Here is a 22,956-nt window from a genome sequence, read left to right as displayed (position 1 = left end):
AGAACAATTTCCCTTATGACTATAGATGCGAATGTCCTTAACAAAATACAGCAAAATAAATCCAAAAGTATAGTAAAAAGATAATAGACCATGACCAAGTAGGATTTATCCCAGGAATGCAAGGGTGGTTCAACATAAGAAAATCAATCAATGTACTATACCACACAAATAGAACAAAGGACCAAAAAACACATGATCATCTCAATAGATGCAGGAAAGGCATTTGACAAAATCCAGCACCTTTTTGATAAAAAACACAGAAAACTAGGAAGAGAAGAGAACTATCTCAACATATGAAAAAGCCTGAAATCCACATCATACTCAGTGATGAAGAGCTGAAGCCTTTCCCCTAAGAAGAGGAGCAAGACAAGCTTGCCTGTGTTTGCCTCTGTTGTTTGGTATGGTACTAGATGTTCTAACCAGATGAATTAGGCAAGAAAAGGAAATAAAAGCTTTCCAAAGGGGAAAGTGAAAGTAAAACTATCACTATCTGCAGACAACATGATCTTGTATGTAGAAAACTGAAGAAGCCCATAAGAAAACAATTAGAGCTAATAGACAAATTCAGTAAAGTGGCAGTGTACAAGGTCAACACACAAAATTCATTTGTGTTTTGTTCACTAGCAATGAACACTCCCAAGCAGGAATTAAGAAAACAATTCCATTTACAACAGCATCTAAAAGACTAAAATATCTAGGAAAAAATTTAAGTAAGGATGTGAAAGACGTGTGCACTGAAAACTACAAAATCCTGATGAAAGGAATTAAAGAAAGCCTAAATAAAAATGGCAAGACACTCATCCTCAAGGATTGGAAGACTTAATAGTGTTAAGATGTTGCTACTACCCAAAGTGATCTATGGAGTCAATGTAATCCCTATCAAAATTCCAGCAGGATTTTTTGCAGAAATGGAAAAACTGATCCTCAAATTTATGTGGAAGAACAAAGGATCCTGTATTAGTCAGCCAAAGAGGTGCAGATGCAAAATACCAGAAACTGGTTGGTTTTTATAACGGATCTTTATTTGGTGTAGGAGCTTACAGAGACCAGGCCATAAAGCATAAGTAACTTCCATCACAAAGTCTATTTCCACGTGTTGGAGCAGGATGGCTGCTGATGTCTGCCAGGGTTCAGGCTTCCTGGGTTCCTCTCTTCCAGGGTCTTGCTTCTTTCTGGGCTCAGGGTTCCTCCCTTCCTGGGGTTTGCTTCTCTTTCCTCTGTGAGCTTACTTCCTGGGGCTGCAGCTTAAGGTTTCAGCATCAAACTCCAACATAAAAACTTCAGCATCAAAAACCCTCAGTTCTGTCCTCTGCCATGCCTTTTATCTGAGAGTCCCCACCCCTTGGTGGTGCCTTAATGACGTGGCCCAGTCAAAGCCCTAATCATAATTTAATCATGCCCAGGTACAGACCAGTTTACAAACATAATCCAATATCTATTTTTGGAATTCATAACCATGTCAAACTGCTACAGACCTCAAATAACCAAAAACAATTTTGAGGAAGATCAAAGCTGGGAATGCACACTTCCAGATTTCCCAACTTATTACAAAGCACAATAATCAAAACAGTGAGCCATGGGCATAAGGACAGTTAAAAAAAGGACAGTAAAAAGCGGGCTAGAATGGCAGGTCCAGAAATAGACGCACACATCCACGGCCAGTAGATTTTCAACGAGGCGCCAAGTATACACGAAGGGAAAGAGCAGCCCCTTCAACACACGGTGCTGGGGAGACACATGTGCATGGACAGAAGGAAGCTGTGGAACTACCTCACGCCATATAAAAAATTAACTCAGCGCAGATCAAGGGTCTAAATACAAGAGCTAAAACTCTACAACTCTTAGAAGATAAAGAGGGGCAAATCGTCAGGACTCGGGATGCAGAGATGGATTCTTAGATATGACACCAAAAACCAGAGCGACGGGAGAAGCAACGGACACACGCGACTTCCTCGAGTCAAGAGTTCTTCTGTGTCTCCAAGGGCATTATCTGAAGGCTGAAAGGCCGAGCAGGAGTTGAGGGCGCGGCTGCGGGCTCCGAGCGGCCCTGCCTGGGTGGTGGCAGTTCTAGGGGTGCCCGGGGCCTAGAGCCCCCCTTCCCCGGCAGAGAGGAGCCCGGCTGCAGCCGGGGCTTACCTGGGGCCTGGAGCGGCGACGACCCCGGGAGGGCCCGGCTGGCGGCCCTGCCAGCCCCCGCGCAAGGGCCTAACAAGAGCTCGGGAGCCGGCACCAGTAGGCCCGAGAGAGCGTAGCTGCTGCATGCAGGAGCAGAGCTGGGCCCCGGGCAGGGAGGGTGAAGAGGAGGGAGAGCTACAGCGCCCCGCCGCTCTCTTCCCAGGACCCAGAGCACAGGGGGCCGGCGAAAAGGACGGTGGGTGGGGTGAGCCTGCCCAGCCGGGGCCCCTGCCTGGGCTCGGGCCGTCTCGGACGCCCGGCAGGAGGACGTGGTGAGAGGCCCTCCAAGCCCGGCAGGCGGGCCCTGCCTGGAGGGACCCCAAGAGCTGCCTGCCCTCCTGCGCTCCAGGCCAGCACAGGGCCAACGCATGCCTGTGTCAGTGTCCACCTCCACCTCCACACCAGGGCATCGGCCTCTTCCCTGAGCCCCACCGAGCTCTGTCCCCACGGGGACCCCGGCCCGAGCCCCACTCACCGCAGCTCGTAGCGCGCTGCAGGAGATAAAGCCCCTCGCACCCGGGCCCGGAGCCCAGGCTCGGCCCTCGCCAGCCCCTGCCCCTCCAGGCGCCCCGGGCAAGGGGGGGCACGATGGGAAGTAAACAGGGGTTTGGGAGCGTGGGGGGTGTTGGAGGACAACATACAGAGTGGCAGAAAATAGGTGCACACCACATACCAGACAAAGGCTTAACGCTGGGAATACATCCACATCGTGAGGTAGCTCTGGAGAGCGGTGCTGTTCTGGAGGTCAGCAGTCCGGAAGTGGGTCGTAGAGAGCTAAACTCCTGCGTTTGGGTTGTGCTTCTGGAGACTCTCGGAGAGAATCCGTTCCTTGCCTTCTCCAGTTTCTAGAGGTTGCCCGCATTCCTATATATGTATACATAAATACATTCCTCATGTTTTTGAATGGGGTTAAAAGGGGAAATTTTAGGTTGTATATATATTACTAGAACTAAAATAAAAAACAGCACAGGACTGTACAACACAGAGAATGTAAACTATGGACAACAGTTAATGGTATGATTATAATGATATTCTTTCATCAGTTGTAACAAAGGTATCACTAATACAAGGCATTAAAAATTTTTTTTTTGGTGAACTCACAACCTCTCTAATTTAAAAGAATGTATTAAAGAAAAGTGTTGGTCACAGTGTGGAGAAATTGGAATCCTCATACGCTGCCGGTGGGAATGTGAAACAGGCCATCTGCTTTGGAAAACAGTTTGGCATTTCCTCAAAAATAAACGGTTACCGTATGACCCAACAATGCTACTCCCAAGTATATATCCAAGAAAAGTGAAACACACATCCATGCAAAAACTTGTACACAAATGTACATAGACACATTATTCATTATATTCAAAAAGTAGAAATAACTCAAATGCCTAGCAACTAATAAATGAATAAGTAAAATGTGGTGTACCCATACAATGGAATATTATTTGACTGTATAAAGGCATGAACTCCTGATATATGCGACAACATAGACAAACCTCAAACACCTCATGCGAAGTCAAAGAATTCAGTCATGAAAGACCTATCTATCGTATGACTCCTTTTATATGAATTACATGGAATGTCTAGAATAGGCAAATCTCTAGGCATAGGAAGTAGAGCGTGGTCGTCTAGGGCTAGGAAGAGAAAATATGGTGCTTGAGGGGGTGCAAGGGAGGAGAATGGGGACTCCTAATGGCATGGGTATGGGAATCAAAGATTCTTCCTTTTCTTTTGTTTTATTTTGTAATACAAGTTTATAAAGTGAGGGAACTTGTTGCTGTGAGCAATAAATGCCTCGTTTAAATATGCCATTACTGATGTGAGGTTAATCTGGATTTTCTTTAGAATTCAGCCTCCAGGCTAAAATATGTGCTGGCACTCACCTGTTGCTGGTGGAATCCTCCAGGTCGGCTCTATATTCATCTCTGTTATCCCACTCTCTATCACAGGGCTGCTGGATCCACAGTGAGTGCTCTTAGGTATTTGCTGAGTGTACATTTAAGTAAATAAGGGACTATCTTTTCCTGTGCGGTCACTGTGTGTGGTAGATGAGAAATAAGACAGATAAGGGTGATCTGAGTGGAAAAAAAATTGTGAATTAAAAATAAAACATCAGTGACTTCCCTTCCCTACATACACATGTAGATTGAAATAACTCATTTTCACAGACAGACTTAATTCATCTGTTTTCAACCTTTTTCTTAATCTTCCAATGCTTTCCTTCAAAGAGATAATGTTATCTCCTGCAAGATGCTATTTTTTGGGTGTATCAGTTAGTTAAGGCTAGGTTGTGCTTCTGTAACATACATCTCCTAAATCTCAGTAACTAAAAACCATAAAGATTTATTTGTTGTTTATGCCACATGTCTATTGAAGACTGGCTGATAGCTCTATTCACTCTGGCACCCAGGGTGATTGTAGTAGTTTGATATTATTTATGAACTTCAAAAGTATTATTAGTAAAACTGGTCTGTTCCTCTGGGCATGATACCCTTTGATAGATTTACATTCGAAGGCTTTACATTTACTTGATTAAATCAACATTAGGGCTTAGATTCGACCACATCATTAGGACATGCAGGGTTGAGTCCCTGCCCCCTTGCTGGGCTGTATAAATAGACGTTCACTCAAGGAGAACACAGAAGTAGATACACAGAGAAGATACACGGAGGAAGAGACATGCAGGGGCCCCAGGAAGAGAGAGACGAGACTTTCACCTGATAGTTTATAGCTGAAACTGAGGAGAGGGGCTGAGAGCAGCTGAGCCCGGAAAGCAATGAGCCCTGGGAAGAGAACCCTATGCCAGCCCACAGCTGAGATCGGAAGAAGCTGGGCCCACAGAGGCTTAAGGGAAAGAGGAAGGCTGAACCATCGGAGATGTTGCCCGCCATCTTGCTCCAACATGCGGCAACAGAGCTTGGTGAGAAGTAACCTTGAGTTGGTCTCTTTAGGGCCTTGTAACTGTAAGCTTTTACTCCAAATGAAGACCCTTTATAAAAGCCAACAGAGTTCTGGTACTTTGCATCAGCACCCCTTTGGCTGACTAAGACAGGGATGGGGGAACCACTGTCTGCAATGTTGTCAGTCATAGTCTCAGAGGAAAAGAGAGAGAGAGAAAACTTTGAGTGTCTCACAGTGGCAACTAAGTGCAATGGCTGCAAACTCATATCTGCTCACAGATCATTGTCCAGAACTAGTCACGGCCTTGTGTTACAAAGGGGCCAGGAAATGCATTTCTACCGCGTGCCTAGAAGACAGAAGACAGGCAGCACTTGGCGAGCAGCACTGACGGCGACCTCGCTGAGTAACTCTAGAATTTAGACAGAACTCCAGTATTTGGGTGCTAGACCTACATACTTTTGGATGGCCTCTCTTTGCCCTATTTTGTGCCCACCGCTGCCAGATGGCTAGCCAGCAGTGCAGCATGGAGGGGGGAGGAAGTGGAGATCTGCTGTAAGAGCGGAGCTCTAGTTCAGACTAATTTATCTATTGTTCACCCTTATGAAATCCTCCCTGGGGTGTGTATCACTCAGGAGTCTCCAGGGTTCTCTGTATGTATCTACGTGTACGGAGATGTGGATATCTCCTAATGGTCTCCCCTCCCCTCCCCTTCCCCCTCCCTCCTCCCCTCTCCTCTCCTCTCCCTAGACAGACATGGATATGGATATATGCATAAAGAGACGTTTTAGGGAATTGGCTAATGTGAACGTGGGGCTAACAGGTCTGCTGCATCTGTAGAGTAAGCTCGCAGGCTGGAAACTCAGGCAGGATTTTATGCTGCCATCTTCAGGCAACATTTCTTCCTCTTTTGGAAACCTAGTTTTTGCTTTTAAGGCCTTCAGCTGATTAGATGAAGCCCACTCACCTCATCATGAGTGATCTCCTTTATTTAAAGTCAACTGGGGAAACGGATTTAGCTCAACAGATAGAGCATCCACCTTCCACATAGGAGGTCCAGGGTTCAAACCCAGGGCCTCTTGACCCATGTGATAAGCTGGCCCATGCACAGTGCTGTTGCTCGCAAGGAGTGCCCTGCCACGCAGGGGTGTCCCCCACATAGGGGAGCCCCACGCACAAGGAGTGCGCCCCATAAGGAGAGCCGCCCCATGTGAAAAAAGCATAGCCCGCCCGGGAGTGGCGCTGCACACACAGAGAGCTGACACAGCAAGATGACACAACAGAAAGAGACACAGATTCCCAGTACCACTGACAAGTATGCCAGCAGACACAGAAGAATACACAGTGAATGGACACAGAGAACAGACAATGGAGGTGGGGAGAGAAGGGGAGAGAAATAAATAAAAAGTAAATCTTAAAAAAAAACAAAGTCAACTGATCGCACATCTACAAAACACCACCTTCACAATGGCAATGAGATTAGTATTTGACTAAATAACTGGGCCCTATTGTCTAGTCAAGCTGACGCATAAGACTAACCATCTTAAGTTGTTTTTTCAAAAGATTTGTTTTCGCCCCTTCCCCTCTGCTGTTATTCCTGTTTGTATTGTCTTCTCTTCTCATTTTCTTTCCTCTAGGATTTACCAGGATTCGATCTTGGGGACCCCTGATGTGGAGAGAGGCTCCCTGGCAATTGTGCCACCTCCGTTCCTGGTCTCTGCTGCGCCTCACCTTGACCCTCCCCTTGTCTCTCTGCTGATGTGCCATCATCTTGCAGCGTGACTCACTTCACAGGCACTGGCTCACCACGCGGGCACTCATGCGGGCACTCAGGCGGGCACTGGCTCACCACGCCCGCGGGCACTGGCTTGCCATGCAGGCACGCTTTCTCTTCTTTTTCACCAGGAGGCCCCAGGGATCGAACTCAGGGCCTCCCATATGGTAGGCGGAAACTTTTATCACTTGAGCCCCATCCGCTTCCCTCAATTGCCTACTCTTCACCTCGTGAAAGAACTGATCACCTTCTCCTTTCTACCCCACTGTACCCCATATATGCATCTATTGAGACACCTGCAATGTTTTCTTACATGCGTTTGTTCACATGCCCATGTTTTCTTTAGCAGCCTAGTGACCATAAAAACATGTGCATCCTTAGCACCTGGAACTATGCAGAAGCTCAAAACACATTTGTAGAATGAAAGCATTTGTGAATAAAGTGACAAAGCTCAGAAAAGTTGCCACGGGCAGCTTGAAAGGTCTAGAATTGTAAGTAAGACACACCACAGGAGGGAAACACTTGGAAAAGGGGTTGGTGGACTGGCTCCAGGTGCTGGAAGAAGGGTCGGTTAGGCAGAGCTTGGATTCAAGTGAGCAACGGGTGCTAGCGCCAACAAATTATTGCCATCGTGGAGGCTCGCAGAAAGGATAGGAGAACTCTGGAGGAGGAGAGCATACTTCCTAGGAGTTTGAAAGCAGGCAGAAGTTAAAGATTCAGACAAGCGGCTGGCATTAGAAAGGTCTGACAGCAGGAACCATCATCTTTTTTTTCTTTTAAGATTTATTTTATTTATCCCTGCCTCCTCCCCCTTTGTTGTTTGCGCTCACTGTCTGCCCATCTTCTCTCTAGGAGGCACGGGGAGCTGCACCCGGGACCTCCCATGCGGGAGGGAGCGCTCTATCACTTGAGCCACCTCAGCTCCCTGGTATGTTGTTTCTCTCATTGTTTCCTCTTTATGTCTCTTTGTTGCATCATCTTGTTGCATCAGCCCTCTGCGCCCACTGCTTGTGCCAGCTCACTTCATCCAGGGGGCCCTGGAAACTGAAGGTAGGACCTACCGTGTGGCAGGTGAGAGTGCAATTGCTGGAGCCACATCCGCTTCCCTGGAAGGATCGTCTTCACGTTCCAGCACCGAGCAGAAGCTTAAGGAAATTTTTATAGTGAGTAAACAGTTCCTGCCCTCCACAGACTTACAGTTTCATTGGCGAACAAGACTAAATCTGTGGCATTAAGAGCTGTAAAGAGGAAGCAACTAAAAACAAAAGCAAAAACAAAAACAAAAAAAGGCAAAAAAAGAAACAGAAAAAAAACAACAACAAAGAAAAAGGAAGAAGCATTTCAGGTGACAACTAGGTAAGTGTGTTCCTAATTCTCTCCTTGCAGCCCAACCCAAATTTCCCCACAAAGATTTCTGATACCTAAGTGTTTCTGAGGGAAATGCTGCTAACATAACGCTTTTTAAACATTTCAGGTAACCTCTTTCCTGTTTCGTTTTATGTGCCTCCTTAGTAACATGTTTGTTTGGTTGTTTTTTGTTTTTTGTTTTGGTTTTTGTTGTCTTAGCTTATGTTTTTATTTATTTTTTAACTGTTCTTGTTACCAGTACTGGGAGAATAAGCTCATGTTTGGAAAATTGCATAAATCTGGTTTCAGTTGATAAAAATAGAAAGTTATTTTTAGACAATGTAGGGAAATCTTCTTTTTCGAGCCAACTAAGCCCATATACAGCAGAGATTTACTGATAGACTTGAGAACCCCCATTCCCTCTCAGCCTTTTCAGTGTTCTCACACACCAGGCCACATATGCGAAAACTCTCAAAGTCAACGGTTAAAGCAAAGGTGAGAATTGTTCTGCAGAACCTAAAATCCCTAGGTCAAGAGTGGAAATAAATGGAGAAAACCAATCATACACACTTAAAAAAAAAAATTAAAGCAGTTGTAGGTTTACAGAACTACCATTCAGAACATAGCTGCTGTACCCCACCTCCAGCCCCTCGCAGTTTTCCCTTTATTAACATTTTGTGTTAGTGTGGTTAATTGAAGAAACAGTATTATTATAGCTAAATTACTAACTATAGTCCATAGTTTACTTTGTGGTTCACTCTTTGTGTTGTATAGTTATTTGAGTTTTTTAAAAGAAAGAAAATTACTGTGGCAACATACATACAACCTAAAATTTCCCACTTCAAACACTTTCAAGTATATAATTCAGTGGTGCTCGGTACCTCCACAATGTTGGGCTTCCGTCACCACCACATGTGGCCAGAACTGTGCCATCGCCCCAGGCAGAAGCTCTGTACCAAGTAAGCATTAACTCCCCACTCCTCCCCCACCCCTACCCCTGGTAGCCTGTTTTCTAATTTCTTACTCAAATGCATATGCATTTTATGCATTGATCTGCAGAGAAGAAATTAGTGAAATCCCCGTTCCACTCCCAGATTCGTTTTATTTTTTTTTTTAAGATTTATTTATTTTATTTATTTCTCGTCCCTTGCCCCCCACCCCCACCCCGGTTGTCTGTTCTCTGTGTCTATTTGCTGCGTCTTGTTTCTTTGTCCGCTTCTGTTGTTGTCAGCGGCACGGGAATCTGTGTTTCTTTTTGTTGCGTCATCTTGTTGTGTCAGCTCTCCGTGTGTGCGGTGCCATTCCTGGGCAGGCTGCACTTTCTTTCGCGCTGGGCGGCTCTCCTTACGGGTGCACTCCTTGCACGTGGGGCTCCCCTACGCGGGGGACACCCCTGCGTGGCACGGCACTCCTTGCGCCCATCAGCACTGTGCATGGGCCAGCTCCACACGGGTCATGGAGGCCCGGGGTTTGAACCGCAGACCTCCCATGTGGTAGATGGATGCCCTAACCACTGGGCCAAGTCTACTGCCCCAGATTTGTTTTATTGTCTGCTATTTTTTCACAGCAGATCATTTCCACTTACATTAACAGAGCTGCTCCTAGGAAATAGTCTACAAGAAAACAAGTCTTCCCTTTCAAGATCACCATCCCAAGAAAAATCCTGCAGTCCTTCCACTAGTGGCTCAGGTCTGCAACAATAATCTTCTCGGTTCTCGGATGCGTGGGCTAAATTTCCGGTCCATATGGTAGGCTCTTTTAGCAAGACGTCTGCGGAGATGCTGTCCCTCAGCAGAAGGAGTGTAAGTGTTGAGCCTTACTGCACGTAAGGTACTTAAAGAACCAGCTCAGGAGGGAGGGACGCTCAAAAATAGGAGCCCTCCAAAGGCATTTTCTACTGCTTGCTTTCTCCCCAAGTACGTGGAGCACACATTCCTGTCCCTCCACAAACTGTGTAACTTTTTGTTGAAAACCGGCCACCGCCTCCCTGGGACACGCTGCTGCTCTTGTTCTCTTGTCCGTTTGGTGACTGGGCTGGACTAGTGCGGTAAGTTTACTGGCCCTGCAGTGCGCAGCCTCTGACCGGAGGGCGCCTCCTGGGCACTCGCGGTCACCCCGACATCCCGTCCTCCTCTGATCCCCCTAGAGAGGACAGTGGTTGTAGTCAGGCTGCCTTAATCTCTCTCCCTGACCCTCCTCCTGTTAAGTTTCTGGATGTCTGCCAATATTGGAATCACACACAGCTATTAGCCTCCACTAATTGCTAGCTCTATTTTAGCTCTATTGCTTTTTACAATGCTTTGGGCCTTAATTTCCCCCTCAGTCAAATCTATTTAATGCCAGGCCCCTTTGCAGGGGAAGGGTTGGGAACAGTCCTCGAGGCTGGCTCTTACCCAGGAGGACTCTTCTCAGTTGACTGCTCCTGGTCCTCATGGCTAGATTTCCTAGTTAGCTGTGGTAGTTAAGTTCATGCGCCAGCGTGGCTAGGTTATGATGCTCAGCTGTTTAGTCAAGCAAGCACTGCATGACTGTTACTGTGAGGCTATTTCATGGATTTAAATCATTAGTCAGTTATTGCATTTGTGACTGGTGTCACTTATAATCAAAAAAGGAAATTGCCTTCAGCGATGATAGAAATCTCACCCAATTAGTTGACGACCTTAAATGATGAATTGATGATTTCAGTCTTCAGAAAGAAGAATTTATCTCTCTACTTCAGTCACCCAGTTTCTCCTGGGGAATTCCATAAGAGTTCCCAACTTAGGGCTGACCTTATGAAATTCAGATTTGCCAATTTGCAGAATCCCATGAGTCAATTCCACAATAAATCCCATGAGATTTTCGTATTACCTGATGGGTTCTGTTTCTCTGCAGAACCCCGGGTAATATATTACTATACCACTTTTCTTATTTCTAAAACCTGTCCTTCGAGGCTAGCTGCAGAGCTCCGTGTTCTTATGGCCTCCCTTTCCTTTTGAGCAGAAGCTTTGCCCCCTGCTCTGGAGCTGGAGCTGGAGACAGGGCCTGCTTTTGGAGTGGCTCCCTTGCTCTACTGATGGGCAAAAGAGACAAGACGAGAAGACTGCCCCTGGCGTTCTCAGTGGCCTCTCCTGCAGTGGAACGTCGGTCCTATGAATGAGCTGCTCAGTATTATCAGCCTGTCACGCCTTGAGTAGAGCTACTTCCCTATGAGTGAAGACTTGGGAGAGGAAAGAGCCCAAGATTTCTAACCGGTGCTTGCCTGGAATAGGAATTCTGCAACATGGAACTGTGAGGGGATCAGAATTACCAGGATCCTCCCCTCCTAGGGGGAAACCCTAGCTCTTGACTGGGACTTCAGGGAGAGAGAGCTCCATGCCTTGTCTGCATCCACCCCAAGGAGAGATTGTCACACCGAGTTGGGGGTGAAGGGGAAGGAGTGACTCGTGACTCAAATGAGGCCATCTCTCACTATTCCTACCAGGATTTAGTACGTTTTCTTGAATAAATGTTTCCCCATTTGTTGTATGTCCTTAGGACAATTTCAAGAGACTTCACCTGGTTGCTCTTTGTTTTGATAATTTTTGCCACTTATGGTTGTTACTCTGGGGAGAAGGTCCATGGAGCTCTTCACATTGCCATTTGAAAGTGCTTCACTCTTCTCTATTTCTTGGAAAGTTTTTTTCTTTTTATCAGTTTTATTGATACATGTTATCAAAGCATTCAAAGCATACAATCATTGGTATTTGGTATAATCACATAGTTGTTTTTTTCTTTTTTTAAAGCAGTTTTATTGAGATATATTCACATGCCATATAAGCTATCCAAAGTGTATAATAAATGGCTTTTAGTATGATCACAATGTTGTGCACTCATCACTTCAATCATTAGAGCATTTTCATCCTTCTAGTAATAATAATAATCACAAACAAAAAAGCTCTAGCCCTTAATAATCACGTCTCAATCTCTCCATGCTTCCCCTGCCACTCAAAGCTCTTACTCTGTTTCTGTCTGCATTAATTAGGATTCTCTAGGGAAAGAGAACTGACAGGAGATCCCTGTAAATAGTATGAGATTTTATAAAACAGTCTCATATGACCATGGGGACGCAAAGTCCAAATTCCACCAGGCAGCCTGCAAGCAGGGACTGCAGTGAAGATCCCTGATGAGCTCCCAGGAGAGGCTGGCTGGCTGAAGCTGAGATGGAATTCTCTCTGAATGCTGAACCACTTCCCCTTTTAAGGCCTTCAGCTGGATGAGACGTCACTCATTACTGACTGCAATCTCCTTAGTTTATTGTAGATGTAACCAGCCATCGATGCAATCAACTCACTGAAGATTAAAGTCCATGAAATGCCCTTGTACTATAGTTAGCCCAGCCCTTGCTTGACCAGACGACTGGGCACCATTACCTGACTGAGTTGACACATTAGCCTAACCGTCACACTCTCTTTCTAATATATTTATATTTTTTGTCAATGGAGTCAAACAATATGAAGTACCTTTGTCCAGGTTCTTTAACTTAGTCTATTTCCTTTTTATACCCTTAATGGAAGATTATTAATATATTACTGTAGCAGTTTGATATAATTGATGAATTCCAAAAAGAATGATTGGATTATGCTTGTAATCTGATCTGTACGTGGGCATGACTGAGTTATGATTAGGGCGTGGACTCCCCGCCCCTTGGTGGGTGGAGACTCACAGATAAAAGGCATGGCGAAGGACAGAGCTGGAGCTTTGGATGCAAGGGTTTCTAATGTTGGAGTTTGATGCTGAAGACTTAAGCTGGAGCCCTGGGAAGTAAGCTCGCAGAGGAAAGAGAAGCCAGCCCTAGGAAGAAAGGAACCTTGAAGCCAGAGAAAAGCAAGCCCCAGGAACGTAGGAACCCAGGAAGCCTGAACCCTCACAGACGTCGGCAGCCATCTTGCTCCAAATAGACTGTGGTGAGGGAAGGAACTTATGCTTTATGGCCTGGTATCTGTAAGCTCCCACCCCAAATAAATACCCTTTATAAAAGCCAACCAATTTCTGGTATTTTGCATCAGAACCCTTCTGGCTGACTAACACACTACCCATATTTTGCTTTGATTGTGTTTTTGCCTGATATTAACATCTTGTAACATTAACATACATTTGTTCAATTTCAAAGAAAAATAGTCATATATGCAATATTACTCATATTCATGTTTCACATGTGGTTTTGCTATGCTATACAAATATATATGTTACATTTTTTTGGCTTTCCTTCTAGTAATATACATGACCTTACACTTTCCCTTTCAACCACCGTCATACCCATACATTAACACTGCTAGTTACAAATGCTACGATGTGCTTTCACCTTTTCTATTCATTTCCAAAGATTTATGAACAACGTTTTTACCAATTCTGCACAGATTAACCCTTGGATTTCCATTCTCTAACCTTATTCTATTATCTGATGACCTATATTCTAGTCATTAATTTCATGAGTTTTCACAATGTATTTAGTTCATAATAGTGCAGTCATACAGTATTTGTCCTTTCGTGTCTGGATTGCTTCACGCATAATGTCCTCCAGATTCATCCATGTTGCCATATGCTTAACGACTTTATATCTTCTTACAACTGCACAATATTCCATCACGTGTATACACCACAGTTTGTTTATCCATTAATTAGTTGTTGGACACCTGGATTGTTTCCATCCTTTGGGAATTGTGAATGCCTCTGTGAACACTGGTATGTAGAAGTCTGTTTGCCTCAGTGCTCTCAGTTCTTCTGGGTATATATCTAGTAGTGGTATTGCTGGGTCACATGGCAAGTCTATATTCAACTTCCTAGGAACTTCCAAACAGTCCTCCACAGTGGTTGTACCATTCTTCAACCCCACCAATAGTGAATAAATGTTCTTATCTCTCCAACACTTGTATTTTCTGACTTTTTAATAGTGGCCATTCTAATAGATATGAAAGATATCTCATCATAGTTTTGATTTGCCTTTCCCTAATCACTAGTGATTTTGAACATTTTTTCATGTGTCTTTCACCATTTGTATTTCTTCTTTAGACAAATGTCTATTCATCTTTTGCCCATTTTTTAAAAAGATTTATTTTATTTCTTTTTCTCCATACCCTTCCCCCCCCCACCCCACCCCCCTTTGCATTTGTACTCACTGTCTGTTCTCTGTGTCTGTTCGTCTTCTTTTTTTTTTTGGAGCTACCGGGTTCAGTACCCGGTACCTCCCATGTGGGAGGGAAGTGCCCGATTGCTTAAGCCACATCTGCTCCCTGCTTGTTGTGTCTCTCATTGAGTCTCTTTCTTGCATCATCTCATTGCATCATCTCATTGTGTCATTTTGTTGCATCAGCTCACCATGCCAGTCCATCATATCAGCTCATTGTCTTACTTGTCCTCTTTAGAAGCACCAAGAATTACACCCAGGACCTCCCATATGGTAGGTGGGTGCCCAACTGTTTGAACTACATCTGCTTCCCTTTTGCCCATTTTTCAATTAGATGCTTATCTTTTTGTTGTTGAGTTGTAGCATCTCTTTATATATCATGGATATTAAACCCTTATCAGAAATGTGATTTCCAAATACTTCCATTGAGTTGACTGCCTTTTCACCCTTTTAACAAAGTTCTTTGAGGTGCTATAGCAATTGATATGGTTATGAATTCCAAAAATAGATATTGGATTATGTTTGTAATCTGATCTGTACCTGGGCATGATTGAGTTATGATTAGAGCGTGGAGACTCACAGATAAAAGGCATGGCAAAGAACAAGAGTTGAGGGTTTCTGATGTTGGAGTTTGCTGAAGCCTTAAGCTGGAGCTCTGGGAAGTAAGCTCACAGAGGAAAGAGAAGCAAGCCCCAGGAAGAAAGGAACCTTGAACCCAGAGAAATGCAAGCCCCAAGAAAGGAGGAACCCAGGAAGCCTGAACCCTCACAGCTGCTGGCAGCCATCTTGTTCTAACACGTGAAAGTAGACTTTGGTGAGGGAAGTAACTTATGCTTTATGGCCTGGAATCTGTAATCTCCTACCCCAAATAAATACCCTTTATAAAAACCAACCAATTTCTGGTATTTTGCATCAGCGCCCCTTTGGCTGACTAATCCAGGTGCCAAAGAGTTTAATTTTGAGATTAAATTTTTTATCTATTTTTTCTTTTGTTGCTCATGATTTGAGCATAAGGTCCAAGAAACTGCCACCTACCACAAGATGCTGAAGATGTTACCCTATATTTTCTTCTAGTAGTTTTTTGGTCCTGGCTTTTATATTTAAGTCCTTGATCCACTTTGAGTTGATTCTTGTATATGAAATGAGGTAGGGTCCTCTTTCATTCTTTTTGGTTATGGAATCCAGTTCTCCCAGCACCATTTGTTGAAGAGACTGTTTTGTTCCAGTAAAGTGGACTTGGTAGGCTTGTCAGAAACCAGTTGGCCGTAGAGGTGTCTATTTCTGGACTCTCTGTTCTAGTCCACTGATCAATGTGTCTTTTTATGCCAATATCATGTTGTTTTGGCCACTGTGGTTTGTAATGTTTCAAGGTCAGGCAGTGAGGGTCCTCTCACATCTTTTTTCTTTTTTTAGATGTTTTTGGCTATTCAGATATGCCTTCCCTTCCAAATAAATTTGATAATTACCTTTCCTATTTCTGTAAAATAGGCTTTGAATTTTGACTGGTATTTCATTGAAGCTATACATCAATTTGGGTAGGATTCACATCTTCATGGTATTTAGTCTTCCAATCTTTGAACACAGAATGTCTTTCCATTTAATTTCTTTTATATAGCATTTTAAATATAGTTTTCTAAATATAGGTTCCATATACATTTGATTAAATTGATTCCTAGGTATTTGAGTCTTTTGTCATTATTGTAAATGGAACTGTTTTCCTGATTTCCTCCTCAAATTGTTCAATACTAGTGTACAGAAACATTATTGATTTTTGTATGTTGATCTTGTATCCTGCCACTTTGCTGAACTTCTTATAAATAGCCCAAGTAACTTTGTCATAGACATTTTGGGATTTTCTAAATATAGGAGTATGTTATCTGCGAATAGTGAGGGTTTTACTTCCTCTTTCCTATTCGGGAGCCTGTTATTTTTTTCTTGTCTAATTGCTCCAGCTAGAACCTCTAGTACAATACTGAATAAGAGTATTAACAGTGGGCATCCTTGTTTTGCTCCTGATCTTAGAGGGAAAGCGTTCAACCTTTCCACACCAAGTACGATGTTGGCTGTGGGTTTTTCATACATGCCCTTTATCAAATCGAGGAATTTTGGCAGCCCTCTCAGTTCAAACCCTGGTCAGAATGTGTTCACTGCAACACCGACAGCAAAAACATGAGAAAGATCCTGCCTCAAGGCTGCTCAGAGCTTCACAAACGAAACTTTCTCAGAGGCTGTTCACACTTTGCCAGCAGCCCCCTCCTTTTTCCCAGGTAGGAAATAAGCCCACTCCCCACTGCGCTCTGCGCAATCTGTCCCAATCAGCAGGGAGGTGTTTGTGGGGGCTGGCTCTCTTTCACCCCTGGCCAGCTCACAGGGAAAAGCATGGTGTGGTCCTGTCTGGCCTGGAAGGGTTCATGGGCTCAGCAGTCAAAATTTGTAGGCCAAAAGCTCAGTCAGTCGTAGGCTGTGTCCCTCTCCCTCCCCTTTCCTGCAGAGGTGGCCTCCTGAGGCCCCTTTGTCTGCAGCCACCAGCCAGAGGCCGGAGAACTCAAAGCTGCGCGCCCGAGCGTGAGTGGGTGGGCGCCGGCAGCGCAGCTACCGCTCTTACTCACAGTTTTCCTGCTGAGATCCTTTTCCTTGGCTCCTCTCTCTCCCGGGTGGTGCCAACCTTCCCCTGGTGCCCTAAATCCTAGAACACTCTTTTCAGGCCATTCCTGCCTGTCCTCGAGCTGTTTTTCTCTGGGGAAGAAGCGAGTCCCGTGTTTCTCTAATGCTCCGTCTTCCCAAAAGTCCTCTTGGGAGGTTTGAAGCCTGGTGTTTAAGGGCCCGCCAGCCCTTCCTGGCTCCTTCTCATGAGTTCTGAATCTCTGACTCTTAAAGGAGTTGTACTGTGTAACGTGCTTGCTATACTCCTACCTCTTCTGAGAAAAGCGGCAGAATGGTTTTTCCTCTTCAGATTGACATTCCTTGTGCCTGTTAACTCTGTGACCCTGGATGTAACAGCTAGAACCAGGAGTCTGAGCCAAGAGAAATTCATTGGCCCATGAGTTGGCTTGGCATAAGACGGCCCATCTGAGGTGCTTCTTTAGATGGCGCCAGAGTGAGGACATTGAGAGCAGCCGCAGGTGCCTGCTGCGGAGAGAGTGTCAACCACGTGTGTTCACAGGGCTGGGATCAGAGCCACCTGGCGACCTTGTACTGCTCCTACACTGGACCGCACTTTGAACTGAAATACTGGGTGTGGGGCTGAAGAACTGTATTTTTCAGTTCTTTCAACTCCTTGGTTGACCTTGACATAGCCAAGTCAGTTCTGGTCTGTAGAATCTGCCTTTGGAAATAACTGTAAGTAACCAAATATGCCAAATGTGTCTTAAATGACAATGAATCCTTGTCCCAGTTCCCTGTAAGATTTGCTACTGAGCCAAGAACTTGGACTCAGAGTGACTTATTATCAGGAAAAAAAAAAGTTTTCTCTGTGCTTTCCTATTTCCCAGTGCATCCTTATTTGAAAATCTGAGAGAGCATATCCTTTACAATCTGAAAAAGACAAAAGAAGTGTTTGTCAGAAACAGATTTTTGAATATTCAGAAAGAACACAGAGCTCCTGGCTCAAATGTAAATGGGGGAATGGCTCAGAAGTGTTTGGAAAGTTCTCATGAACACCTGTCAAGACAGATGGCAATAGAAAATTACAGTTCAACCTTATGTAGGAGCTTGTATATAAGAATCTTGAGCAAAAATATCAGTAAATCAAATATGACAGTACCATTAATAGAAAATCACAATCATAGATGGGGTTTCTATCAGAAGAAAGGGCATAGTAATATTTAAAGGTCTATTATATCAACAAGAAGTCAAAAAAGAAAATCATACCAACTGAATGGATGGTAAAATAACATTTAATAAAATATCTATTACTAACAAAGACTTTTAAAAGTACATATAGAAGAATGTTTCCTTAAAATCTATAAAGAATATGTACTTCAGATTGTAATTAATGATGAAATATTGGAAGTCATCCAACTATAACTCTACTTATTACCTATTATCATTTGAGAAGATAGGGCTAATATGTTAAGATATAACATGGAAATAAATGGGATAATATTTAGAGGGATAAAGACAAAATAATTTCTATTTATAAATGATAAAATCCACTAGAAAACACAAAGAAATCAACTGAAAAGAACTGTTAAATTAATAAGAATGGAAAGTAAAATGGTGAGGCCCAAGGTAAATATAAGCCAATAGTTTATTTGATAATAATAGTAATACTCACATTATGTAAGCACATGTTGTGTGGCAGGCACTGTACTCTGCCTGATTTAATTTTTGTAAAATCCCTCGGTAATTTATTTTAAGATTTTATTTATGTATTCCCCCTCCCCCCACCCCATTGTCTGCTCTCTGTGTCCACTCGCTGTGTGTTCTTCTGTGTCTGCTTGTCTTCTCATTAGGAGGCTCTGGGAACTGATCCTGGGACCTTTGGAGTGGGAGAGAGGTGATTACCCTCTTGTGCCACCTCAGCTCCCTGTTCTGCTATGTCTCTTATTGTCTCTCCCCTGTGTCTCTTGTTGCATCATTTTGCCGTGCCAGCTCTCTGTGCTGGCCAGCACTCTCGCACGGGGCAGCACTCCACACAGGCCAGCTTGCCCTCACCAGGAGGCCCTGGGCATCAAATCCTGGACCTCCCATATGGTAGAGGGGAGCCCAATTGCTTGAGCCACATGCGCTTCACCCTCAGTCATTTATTGATGAAACTTCACAACAGCCTTCATAAGTTATGTACTATCATTATTTACATTTTATAGAAGGGGAATTGGAGGCTTAGGAAGGCAGAATCACTTGCCTAGGTCACAAAGGATGCGTATGATACATTATTACACATTTTTGGTGAATAAGATTTAAATATGGAGAACCTCTTAAACCATTAGCAAATAATCTGGAACAAAGTCTGATCTCTGGATGGGAAAGAACATTTCAAAATAACTTTCAAAAACTTTTAAATTTTCATATACTTTGACCCAGCAATTTAAAAAGATGTAAGCTTCTTTTGTTGAAATTAAACTTGTGTGGCTCTAAGACCATCATCTATTTGCTTATGGCTGCATCCACAGCATGGGAGACATATAACTGGAAAAAATATTGCATGAGAACTTAAATTTGTATGGGTAAAGATGTCATTGTGAGAAGCAGACATGGCTAAACTGATAGAGCATCCACCTACCATATGGAGGGTCCAGGGTTTGATCCCAGGGCCTCCTGGCCCGTGTGGTAAGGTGGCCCATGCACAGTGCTGATGAGCGCAAGGAGTGCCGTGCCACGCAGGGGTGTCCCCCGCATAGGGGAGCCCCACACGCAAGGAGCATGCCCCGTAAGGAGAGCCGCCCCGAGTGAAAAAAGTGCAGCCCACCCAGGAGTGGCGCCACACACACAGAGCTGACACAGCAAGATGACGCAACAAAAAAGAGATGCAGTTTCCCAGTGCTGCCTGGTAATGCAAGCGGTCACGGAAGAACACACAGTGAATGGACACAGAGAGCAAACAGCGGGGCAGGGGGAAGGGAAAAGAAATAAATAAAACAAATCTTTTTTTTTTAAAGATGTCATTGTAACCCTGTCTGTGTGACAGTTGCAGTTGACAATCATTCTATCCCTTGAGATCTAAATCCAGTGGTCTTGAGAATCCTAACATCCCCTGTAGATGTTCATTGTTCTCCCCGTGATTTCTATGAATTTTAGTTGCTCTCTTTTCTTTCTTTCTCAGATTTTTCAGATCTGTCTGAACATTTAATCTCACTTGCATTGCAGCTCTTATAGCTGGCCTCATCTGTTTGACCTAGATGTGTACCTCAGTCCCCTTTCCTTGATTTTTCCATCTTCTTTAACAAAACAAGACAAAGCAAAATAACAAAAAGATCTCTCAAGGGAGGTGGATGTGGCTCAAGTGTGTGGGCTCCCGTCTAACACATGGAGGGTCCTGGGTTCAGTTCCTGGGGCCTCCAGATGAAAGCGAGCTGGCCCACGTGGCGCCAGGGAGCTGAGGTGGTCAAGCGATTGAGTGCCTCTCTCCCACGTCTGGAGGTCCTGGGATTGGTCTTGGTGCCTCCTGAAGAGCAGAAGAGAAGACAAGCAGACAACGGGCACAGAGAGCAGACAGCAAGCACAAGCAGCAAGGGTGGTGGAATAAATAAATTAAAAATACATCTTTATAAAAAAGCAACACCTCTCAAGGCATCTGAATGTGTAGCAACATTTACAGGTTGAGATGGCAAATAGGATTTTTACAACCACACAAATTATGACATTCAAAAATTAATATTAGACCTCCCCATGCATAAAATCTTTGCCTGCCCTGCCGTAAGGCAGAGGCTGAAGTCCTGCAGCCCTGGTGCCTCTCTGTTTCAGAACTTCCCTCACAGCTCACTAGTCTGTTTTTCATGGCTTGCTTCTTCTTGCACTACTTAGGATTAGCCAAGGAGCCTCGCTTTTCTGCATAACAATTTTGCTTTCCATGTACTCCCCAGTGGTGGGCCTATCTTTGCATATCTGAAGCTTCACTAATACTTTTCAAAGGACCATTAATTTGGCGTCAAACGTCAGCAATACAGAAAACAAATTGAAGTTTCCACACTGCAGCCTTTCCTCTTTCACTCCCAGGATTTATAAGTCACGGGGAGGAAGTAGATACTTGCTTTCCTTTTGATAATGCTTTTCCTCTCCCCTTTAATGGCAGAAGTGACTGCACACAGTTTTAGTGTTAAGTCAGATTTTTGCCCCAGCTACCCTTGTGGTAATAAGAAATTGGAAAAGGCGCACATGGTCATCAAGAGAAGATATCAATTACTTAAAAGTATCTAATCGATTTATACGTTACCATATGAAAGAAGACTAAGATCTGTTATCAGGTTAAAAAAAATCAGTTTGCAGGAAAGCATTTATGGTGCAAACTGTCTGGCAGAGCCTGGAGACAGCGTTGGTAGTCCCAGCTGCGGGGGGCGGGGGGGAGAGTGCCGCTGGGTTCTGGGGTGCAAGCGGGGGGCTCTGCAAATGCCCCAGGGCACACGGCAGTCCCCCTGCAGGGAGGCGTCCTCCCGCCCAGCTTGCCCGCGCTCAGCTCCAGCGCTCTCTTCCGGATGGACCCACACGGCACTCTCAGCCGTCTCTTCCAGCACCTCCTCTCTAAGGCATTAGCTTGTGTGTGCGTTTCTTTTCATCTACTATAATCAGATTTTTTTCCTGAAAAGCTGTGAGCAATGGGAAGAGATCTTGCATTTTAAAAATCCATGTATCTGGGAAAATCACGCAGAGGAGGAGCAGGCGTGAGAGGGCGCGCCCGGAGCGGGGGAGACGGCTCGCTCCAGCGCGGCGGGCGCGGCGGGGCTCGGTCAGCCTCGGTCCCCCGGGACAGCTGGGCGCCCCCCCCCCCGGGGCGCTGCACCTGCGGGGGCGAGACGCGCGGGCCGCGGCGGGGCTCGGTCAGCCTCCGTCCGCCGGGACAGCTGGGCGCCCCCCCCCGGGGCGCTGCACCTGCGGGGGGCGAGACGCGCGGGCCGGGCCGGGGCTCGCGGACGCCGGCGCCCTCCCGCCCCGCGGCCCGCGCAGAGCCCGCGGCTGGGGACGCCGCCCCGAGCCGCCCCGCGGGCGGGGGAAAGGGAGCCGCCGTCTCACCCGAGGCTCACCCGAGCACATCGCCTCTTCGGTAGCCGTTGGGTCCGGCCGGCGTTCGAGCGCCGTCTGGTGGGCGGCCGTCCCCCGGAAGGTCGCGCGTGCTGCCAGCGCCTGCCCTCACGGTCACGCGGCGCCCCCGCCTAGGCTGCGGGCTCCCTCCGCGCGGGCCCGTCTCAGCCGCAACCGCCCGGGAGAGCGCGGGCGGCGCCGTGGCTGCGCGCCTGCTGCGCACGCGTAAGGTCCTGGGCTCCAGCTCCGGTGCCTTCTGAAAAAAAGAAAATCGACCAGCACCCAGCACGTGTGCAGCTGGCACGTTTAAGCAGCCAGAAACTGTTGAAAGAGTAAACAGTGATCCATTCCAAGCTGGAGGGGGATAATGAAGGTCTGTGCTGCTGTGGGGAAGGAAGGAAGACGCTGAACACCACGAGTAAGCCGTGGGGGTTGCAGTGGGTGAGGTGGACCCCAACAGGCTCCTGGGGACAGGCAGTGAATTCTTTTGGAGCTCAGCAACTCCTGACAGCAGACGCCGGGCTGTGCACAAACGCCGCGACGTGGCGTGTTCCTGCCACCTCAGCCCTGCACTAGCAGTTTCCGGCGTGAAGGAAGCACCTCCTGGGGAAGCAGCAAGCACGTTCGTCTTCCAAGAGGACAGCCGCCACGGAGGGAGTGCGCCTGCCAGGACGGTGCAATGTTTACTGGCTTTTCACAAGAAACTGGAAGTCTTGATCAATGTGTAAAATCCCGTAATTTCCCAAGGCTGCTCAAATTACTTTTTTTTTTTTTTACATAAATTAACCCATTTATTACAAGCTAGTGAGGTTGCACTTTGTGCAGCTTCTAGGAGCAAGGTGGCTCAAACAACTGGGCAGGCTCCTCCCACAGGGGAGGTCCCGGGTGGGTTTCTAGTGCCGCCTAAAGAAGACAAGCAGATGGCCCTTCTATGGAGCTGGTGTTT

The 22,956-nt window shown here is 45.6% G+C and overlaps 2 long non-coding RNA genes across 2 annotated transcripts; one reads left to right on the top strand and one right to left on the bottom strand.

Annotated features, from left to right (window-relative positions):
- The first annotated feature begins 7,844 nt into the window (after positions 1-7,844).
- Positions 7,845-11,724, top strand: LOC131279674 (uncharacterized). The gene is made up of 3 exons (XR_009187053.1): positions 7,845-8,197; positions 9,756-10,235; positions 11,171-11,724. It is a non-coding gene; the product is annotated as an uncharacterized lncRNA (long non-coding RNA).
- Positions 11,725-11,933: 209 nt separating this feature from the next.
- On the bottom strand, positions 11,934-22,674 carry LOC139439640 (uncharacterized). Its single transcript, XR_011649577.1, has 2 exons — positions 22,013-22,674; positions 11,934-17,867 (listed from the first exon to the last, which is right to left on the bottom strand). It is a non-coding gene; the product is annotated as an uncharacterized lncRNA (long non-coding RNA).
- Positions 22,675-22,956: the final 282 nt, after the last annotated feature.

The sequence above is a fragment of the Dasypus novemcinctus genome, chromosome 9, assembly GCF_030445035.2.
Source record: "Dasypus novemcinctus isolate mDasNov1 chromosome 9, mDasNov1.1.hap2, whole genome shotgun sequence".
In the NCBI taxonomy this organism is placed as follows: domain Eukaryota; kingdom Metazoa; phylum Chordata; class Mammalia; order Cingulata; family Dasypodidae; genus Dasypus; species Dasypus novemcinctus.
This window is presented reverse-complemented; position numbering and strand designations above follow the sequence as displayed.